This window comes from Bombyx mori, chromosome 13, assembly GCF_030269925.1.
Source record: "Bombyx mori chromosome 13, ASM3026992v2".
NCBI lineage: Eukaryota > Metazoa > Arthropoda > Insecta > Lepidoptera > Bombycidae > Bombyx > Bombyx mori.
The window spans coordinates 12,874,796-12,881,874 of NC_085119.1; the positions used below are offsets into that span (position 1 = coordinate 12,874,796).

At 36.1% G+C, this 7,079-nt stretch overlaps 1 long non-coding RNA gene across 1 annotated transcript; it reads right to left on the minus strand.

Moving 5' to 3' along the window:
* Positions 1-488: 488 nt before the first annotated feature.
* On the minus strand, positions 489-1,359 carry LOC134200051 (uncharacterized). The gene is made up of 2 exons (XR_009974791.1): positions 1,195-1,359; positions 489-885 (listed from the first exon to the last, which is right to left on the minus strand). It is a non-coding gene; the product is annotated as an uncharacterized LOC134200051 (long non-coding RNA).
* Positions 1,360-7,079: the final 5,720 nt, after the last annotated feature.

The following is a 7,079-nucleotide window of genomic DNA, read 5'->3' on the forward strand; positions in this document are numbered from 1 at the left end:
CATTTACAACGTTGCATCAAATTCTATGAATAAACTTTGTAACCACAATTACAAAGTGAGGTAGATAATCTTCTAACTATTAAAAGCGATTATTATATTGTTGACTATCGTTAGAATTAGGGGAAAGTGGGGGATATACGAACACCTAAGGGAAAACTTAAATAAAACAATGGAATCACAGATTTTTAAATATTTTTTTTTTATAAAGTTTACTTATCTGTCTAACTTATTCACTAATCATCATTTATATTTTTTAAATAAATTGCAACAATATGAAAGAAAAACAAAACCCTTAGTGTTCGGCTTTGCCCGACATCAGTCGGGTAAATACGAACACCAAGTGGAGTGATTACGAACTAACATTATTAACGACATAGACCACACCACATTTAAAACCTAACGATGTTGACTGTCCGTCAGTACAACTCTCGTGACTCTTCAACGGGAGGATCAATATATTTATCTCTACAAAAAATACAAAAGTAGTCTTTATTTTCTTTTTCGCCTTTTTCTTTTTTTTTTCGTAATTTGACTAGAGTCACTAAAGTCTTTTTTTATATTGTTCAAATTCTTTAATAATCTTTCATACTTCTTGCTTGAAGGTGTTCTCTCATTACATTTCAGTCTTTTTATTTGGGTTCCTTTTTTGCCATCTTTCCGTTTTCTTCATGATTTCTTACGTTTCCTCATTGTCTGTAAATAAAGGTTTTCATCCAGACCATGGCTGTATTAACACTTCTTTCATTAGATGGTCAAAATTAGTGGTTTTTGAAACATTATATGTTTACGCGGGGAGAGTTTTTTGGTTTTAACATCGTCTATAGCCTTTTTGAGATCTTCTAAACTATACTTCAGTTCGGTCTTTCTTTTGTAAGTACAAGGTATCTGTAATAATATTTTAAAAAAAGTTGAACGGGGTACCAACAAACGGGAGTGGTGTAACGGCGAATGTTCGAGATTGCCCGACATGGAGTGTTCGTCTTTACCCCGCGGAATCGAAAATAATTAAAGGTCAAAAAACAATTTTGGTTAAATTTATTTTGCCTACTACATCATTATCATTTAGCTGAGTAATATGTGATTATTCCACTATGTAAAAGCTGAATTATTATTGTAGATAGAAATAAAGTTACATCAACTTGAATTTACCAAAAAATTACATCTAAAACATACAAAATATTGAAAAATGGATACCTTTTTAAGTACGTGCGTCCGCGTCTCCCGTGTTATTGACTGGTATCAGTGGTGGCGTGATCTCCGAAATGGCGGCAAATAAAATTAGGATATATCTTTCTAACATATTAGAACCATTGAGTTCGGCATTACCCAGCGTTCGCGTTTCCCCCACTTTCCCCTAATATGCTCAGTAAACAATATTTGAATTAGATTGGATTGAAGAAATTATTATATTTGGCCTATAAAACTCTTAGATATGTTGTATGCTATTTTTATGTAGATACAAAAGTTATTCTATCCATTTCTTGCGAACTCCAATTCCATATCTGTATCTGTATGATTTATTATAGTTATAACAAGTATTATTTTATGTATTTATTATAGTATTATAATATGTATCCTAGGTGAGGTCCTAAGCGATGGGCGAACCAAATAGCGGAGGAACTGAGGGTATCTGTCAGCGACGCACTCCACCAAGCTTCAAAACGGGATCGGTGGATAGAGCTGGTTGACAGAATCGGACGGAGTCACAATCCTCAGCAGCGAGGGACCGATCGAAGAGAGAGAGAGATCTGTATGATAAATAATATGACTTTATCATTCTTTACTTAGTAGAATTATAACTTAAATTGATTTTTTTTTTTTGTAAATTTGGATCATCGATATCATCATCACCTATAGCAGTCCATTATTGGACACATGCTTCCCCAATTGCATGCCACCACGCTCTATCCTTGGCTTCTTTCATCCAGCTCTTGCCAGCCACCCTACTTAGATCGTCACTCCACCGCGCCTGAGGATCAACCAAACACTAAATTAACTCGCACTAATAATGTGGCCAGACTGGAATCACTACGATAAATTGTGGCCATGAAGAGGTTCATTCAGCAGTCGTGCTTTCGTGTGACATAATAGTGATATTAGGATTCTAGCCCTATTATTTTTAAGGGTCTACATTCAAATACAGGCACGGAATAACGAAGCCAAAATAAAAGCGCAATCATTGTAACAACGTTGTACGTTTTATTCAGTCTATCTCATAAATCGTAGCTCATGCATTAAACATTTAGGCTTCCTTAAATAATAAGGGAAGTTTCTCGAAGGTACAATTGTTTATTCTATTCTTTTAGAGGCTCAGATTGGAAAGGCCTTTTACACCCAAACATTCGCCGGATCCTTTTTTTTTCCGCATACGGGAGAGAAAAAAACCGCTTCTATCACAAAATGTCTGTTATTTTCTTGAAAGGTACTATAAAATTGTACGTAAAACGTTTACGCACCATAAATTTGAGCATTGAAAGTTATTTGTGGCCATTAATGAAATTACCTACGTTCAATTTATTCAAAGGCACAGATGGTGAAAACAGATTTTTCCATATTTCTGATACTTACTCTTAAAGAACACGAGCACTTAGGCAAATGGGAAAATAACTAGGTAATACTTGGTACAAATACACGTAAGAAAGATGTACTAAACAAAATAAAACGCAACGAAATGAGCATGTGTACTTGCTATTGTGATCCATTAGTTATAGTCCATTCTGTTATCCAGTTAGGCGTTACAATCAAATAGTAAATTTATTACTTGTGCAATACACTTTAAGGCATGTCACAGGCGCAGACAGGTCCGGGATTACTGTCTGATTGGGATTTAGACCTCATTTTTCTGTCAATGGCAGCGTTCATATTGTATTATAATTTTATTGGGCTCTGGTAGCCGCTTTACAAATTTTGATACCTGAATTCGTTATTTAAAGCCCCTATATTTAATTTCTTATTTGTATAAAGAAACACCACGATTAGTAATCTGGTAGATATAAAAAAAACGTGTTTTATTACTAAGGTATATCAACTTTAATGAGATATCGGAAGAGAGATTCCTCGTCATTCACAGTATACAGAACATAAAATACTGTGATAGAAACTTGGTTCTCATTTCATGGACGAGCAATCTCGAATGATGAGGTTGGGCCTAACCAAGGGTTATGAATTGAGGGACAGCCTCGTTTACCATAATTAAGTTACTTATCAAAGTTTCTTAAAATAAGAGGTTCAAAGAAAAATGGCAAGCCTCATACTACGTATTTTTACATTTGTTTGATCGAACGAAATGTATCGATCTTATCTTTATATAATTATTTAAGGATTCTAAAATATTTAACAAGTAAAACAAAAACAAACTTAAACCAATAGCTTATCCATATGTTTTTTTTTTTTTTTTTTTTCCTACCTATGCTGATAGCCTTGAGAGGCTACTTCAGCTTCGCCCTAACGTTTGTAGGTGAGCTCACGGGGCTCAAACCGGAGAGTTGCTAACACGGACCCTAGCAAGAGCAGTGCTTCGCAGAATCTACTACCGGATCGGAATCGCGAACCACTGAGAAGATGCGGTGAGAAACTCAGTGGGCTGTATCTGTGGGTTAATTGGCTCGTCGAGCCCTTCATCGCAAGCGACGGGTTCGACGAGGACGGCTACCAGTGCTTGTGGTGCCTAAAAGCACCGTTAATGGATCAGGAGGATCCGTAATGACGTGCTTTGGGTGATGTCGACGGTTTTTTTATTATAAATTACAATGCACACTTTTATAACTTCAAGGGAACGATCACTCATGTAAGTAATCCTGCTGTTATTTTAAAACAATTGAAATGATGTCTTAATCAGTAACTAACTGTCCTAGAGGCCTCATCTGATTCTGATCTACGTCATAAAATAATATATTTGTATTTAAAAACATCAAGCCAATTCACGAGTTATTCCTCAGTGGAAATGTACAAGGCAATCTGAAGAGTACCAGCGCAGCTGTGCCATTTGTCAGGTAATTCGAAATTCGGCCAGCCACAAGTCATGTTTACAAGGATCGCCAACTTTAACTGGACACCGGCAAAATGTTTAATTGAATCTCCAAAGTTGTACAGACAGAAGCATTCCCACTATTTACGGCTTTTGATCAAAATGTAGATTAAATTGTATACGATTGTCAAATCTAAAATTATTGCATCTCGTGTCGTATTGAGGCGAAATTTTATTAGTTCTGATTATTTTTCAAATGTAGGTAGCACTTACGTGATCATAACAAAAAGTGATATTAAAATTAAAATAAATACTAAGCTATCAAGTAATACTAACCACCAATGAATTTATTAAACGTTTAGCACATGTAAATATAATTTTAAGCCTTTTGCCAAACCCTGTACTACCTCCAAAACTACTCGGGTCTCAAGGCCTAAATTACTCTTACCGTTAACTAATATAATAAGCTTTACGGGTAAACTATTTCAAAAAATAAATAAATTATAAACAAAATTATTTTGCCTTAATGAAAGCACACTTAAGCATTTTTTTTTTCCTAGCGTTCTCATTGTCAGATCAAAGAATTTTCCTTCAAGGAACTTTTAAAACGGCCCTCATTTTTTGTCAACCTAATACTGTAGCCTAATATAGCAAACCAAATTTGCCTGGGGCTTTCCCTCTAAAGCTCCGTACAAAGAGTAGGATTAGATAACAAATACACAAAACATATTTATTCGTTTCTTTGTCGCATTGTTTGTCGTGTTTCAGTGACCTGCCGCGTGAGGCCCTAATGAGTTTCTGGGAAATTTGTGAAATAAGGTCTATACATTTGGTTCGTTGCAAAAAGGTAATTGTATCAATTCGAACTATATTTGAAAATAAAATAAATACAATATAAATATGTTGGCACACGCCAGGGATGGCTGAGCGGTAGGTTCCGTCATCACTCGTATTTGGTTGAACTAAGTTTATAAAAAGTCAATAAAACCTTTTGAATAATAATTATTGAAACTCAATACACACAACTTTCACAATGACAGGATAAACCGACAGTTTCGTTGCACATACCGACAGACCGACTGACTGACTGTCTCACTGCCAGAGACTCACTGACTGAGACGGACGGAATGACTGCCTGACACGGAATGCCACGACTCTGTCCTGCCATTTTATACTGTGGCGTTACGGAGTCTACCCTTAATTTTGTGATATTTATCAAAACAACATTTCATCATTTAAAAATAATAATCAAAACCACCGTCTTAATATTACTAAAAATCGTTATCCACGACAAATATATATTCAACATCAAGTTAATCAAATCAGTTTGTGGGCTCCGTGCTGCATGGTTCTTCAAAAAAAAGCCCAGATATATAATTTGTTGGGCGTAATCAACCTAGACTGCACGTATACACTTAAGGAAAAACACACGTGGGCTTTCAGAGTCCTCACACAAACGTGGATTGACACGTCTCTCTTAAGTCATGAATAAGTAAAAAGAACGATCTTCGTTTGCCAAAATTAAGAAAGAGACAGACACGTTCAATAGTGTTGTGTCTCATTCTATGTGATGACGTTGAAAATTACACGTGAATGAATTCAAAATGAAAATAGAAAAGTTTGTACACAAATTCTCCAAATGGCATAGTTTTTTACTTCTTTTACAGTGCAAACTTAATGACTTTTAGAAAAAAAGTAAGACACATTGATAGCAATACAAAAATATCTTTAACGCTTATTGAAAGAAAGAAAGAAAGAAATCATTTATTGGCTAAGCATAGTGAAAATGAATTATTACATAAATTAAAAGCAGCGTGTATGCTTTGTCATTATTTGACATGCGAATTTTAGTGTAGTGCAAGATATTATAATATTATATAAAAATCCATTTATTTTCAATGTCGTCCCTAAGAAAATCATTTATATGATAATAATTTTCACTAATAAGATTATCTTTTAGTTTTTTCTTAAAATGAAAATCGTCTAGGTCTCTTAATTTCTTTGGTGCTTTAAAAGTTTATTGAAGTAGGACTATCTCAAATTACATGACTCACACCAATCGAATGCTATTGATACTACAGCGGGAATCTTCCTTGGACTGCCAACAACAGCTGTATCAAGTTTAGCCTTAACCGGATGAAGGGCTTAGGAACTCATAGAAATAAACACTGATATTCATTTATTAAGATATCCAAAAATCTGTTGGAAATAAATTGTTTGAAGAATAGGAAGTTTTAATTTAATTTTTTTTTTATTGCTTAGATGGATGGACGAGCTCAAAGGCCACCTCATGTTAAGTGTTTACTGGAGCCCATAGACATTTACAACGTAAATGCGCCGCCCACCGTGAGATATAAGTTCTAAAGTCTCAGTATAGTTACAACGGCTGCTCTACCCTTCAAACCGAAACGCATTACTGCTTCACGGCAGAAACAGGTAGGGCAGTGGTACCTACCCGCGCGGACTCACAAGAGGTCCTACCACCAGTAAAAATAATACATTCAATATTTCGATTTCAGGCCACAAAATTATTAATGTAATAATAGCCGCTCAAAATCAGATGAATCAAGACCCGATCAGCTCACATACTCTAATATAAAAGCTCTAACACTAGGAGCAGGTTTAGGGTCCCTGTAACCGTACTCGTCGAACTCGACACAGAGTTCGACGTGCAACCTAACCTATGCATCAGCTCGCTGAGTTTCTCGCCGGATCTTCTCAGCGGGTCCGATCCGGTAGTAGATTCATTCACGAAGCAGCTTCTCTTGAGTTGTTAGGTCTCCTTTGGAGGCGCGGTAGGCAGGGGCTTGGCTCTGCCCCTGGCATTGCTGAAGTCCATGGGCGACGGTAACCACTCACCATCAGGTGGGCCGTATGCTCGTTTGCCTACAAAGGCAATAAAAAAGAAAAAAAGGCGCTCGTGCATTAAATTCCACCCCTCCTGGCTTAGCCTTTGCTTGCCCACCTGTCCTGGTGAAACTGGAAAGGCCTCCGGGCCAGCAATAATACTTCAATTCCCAAAAAAATAAATAAAACAACTATGGATTTTAGGAAAATGGAAAAATTTTAAATGAACAAGACGCTATTTTTGCTACAAGTAAACCCGCGGACT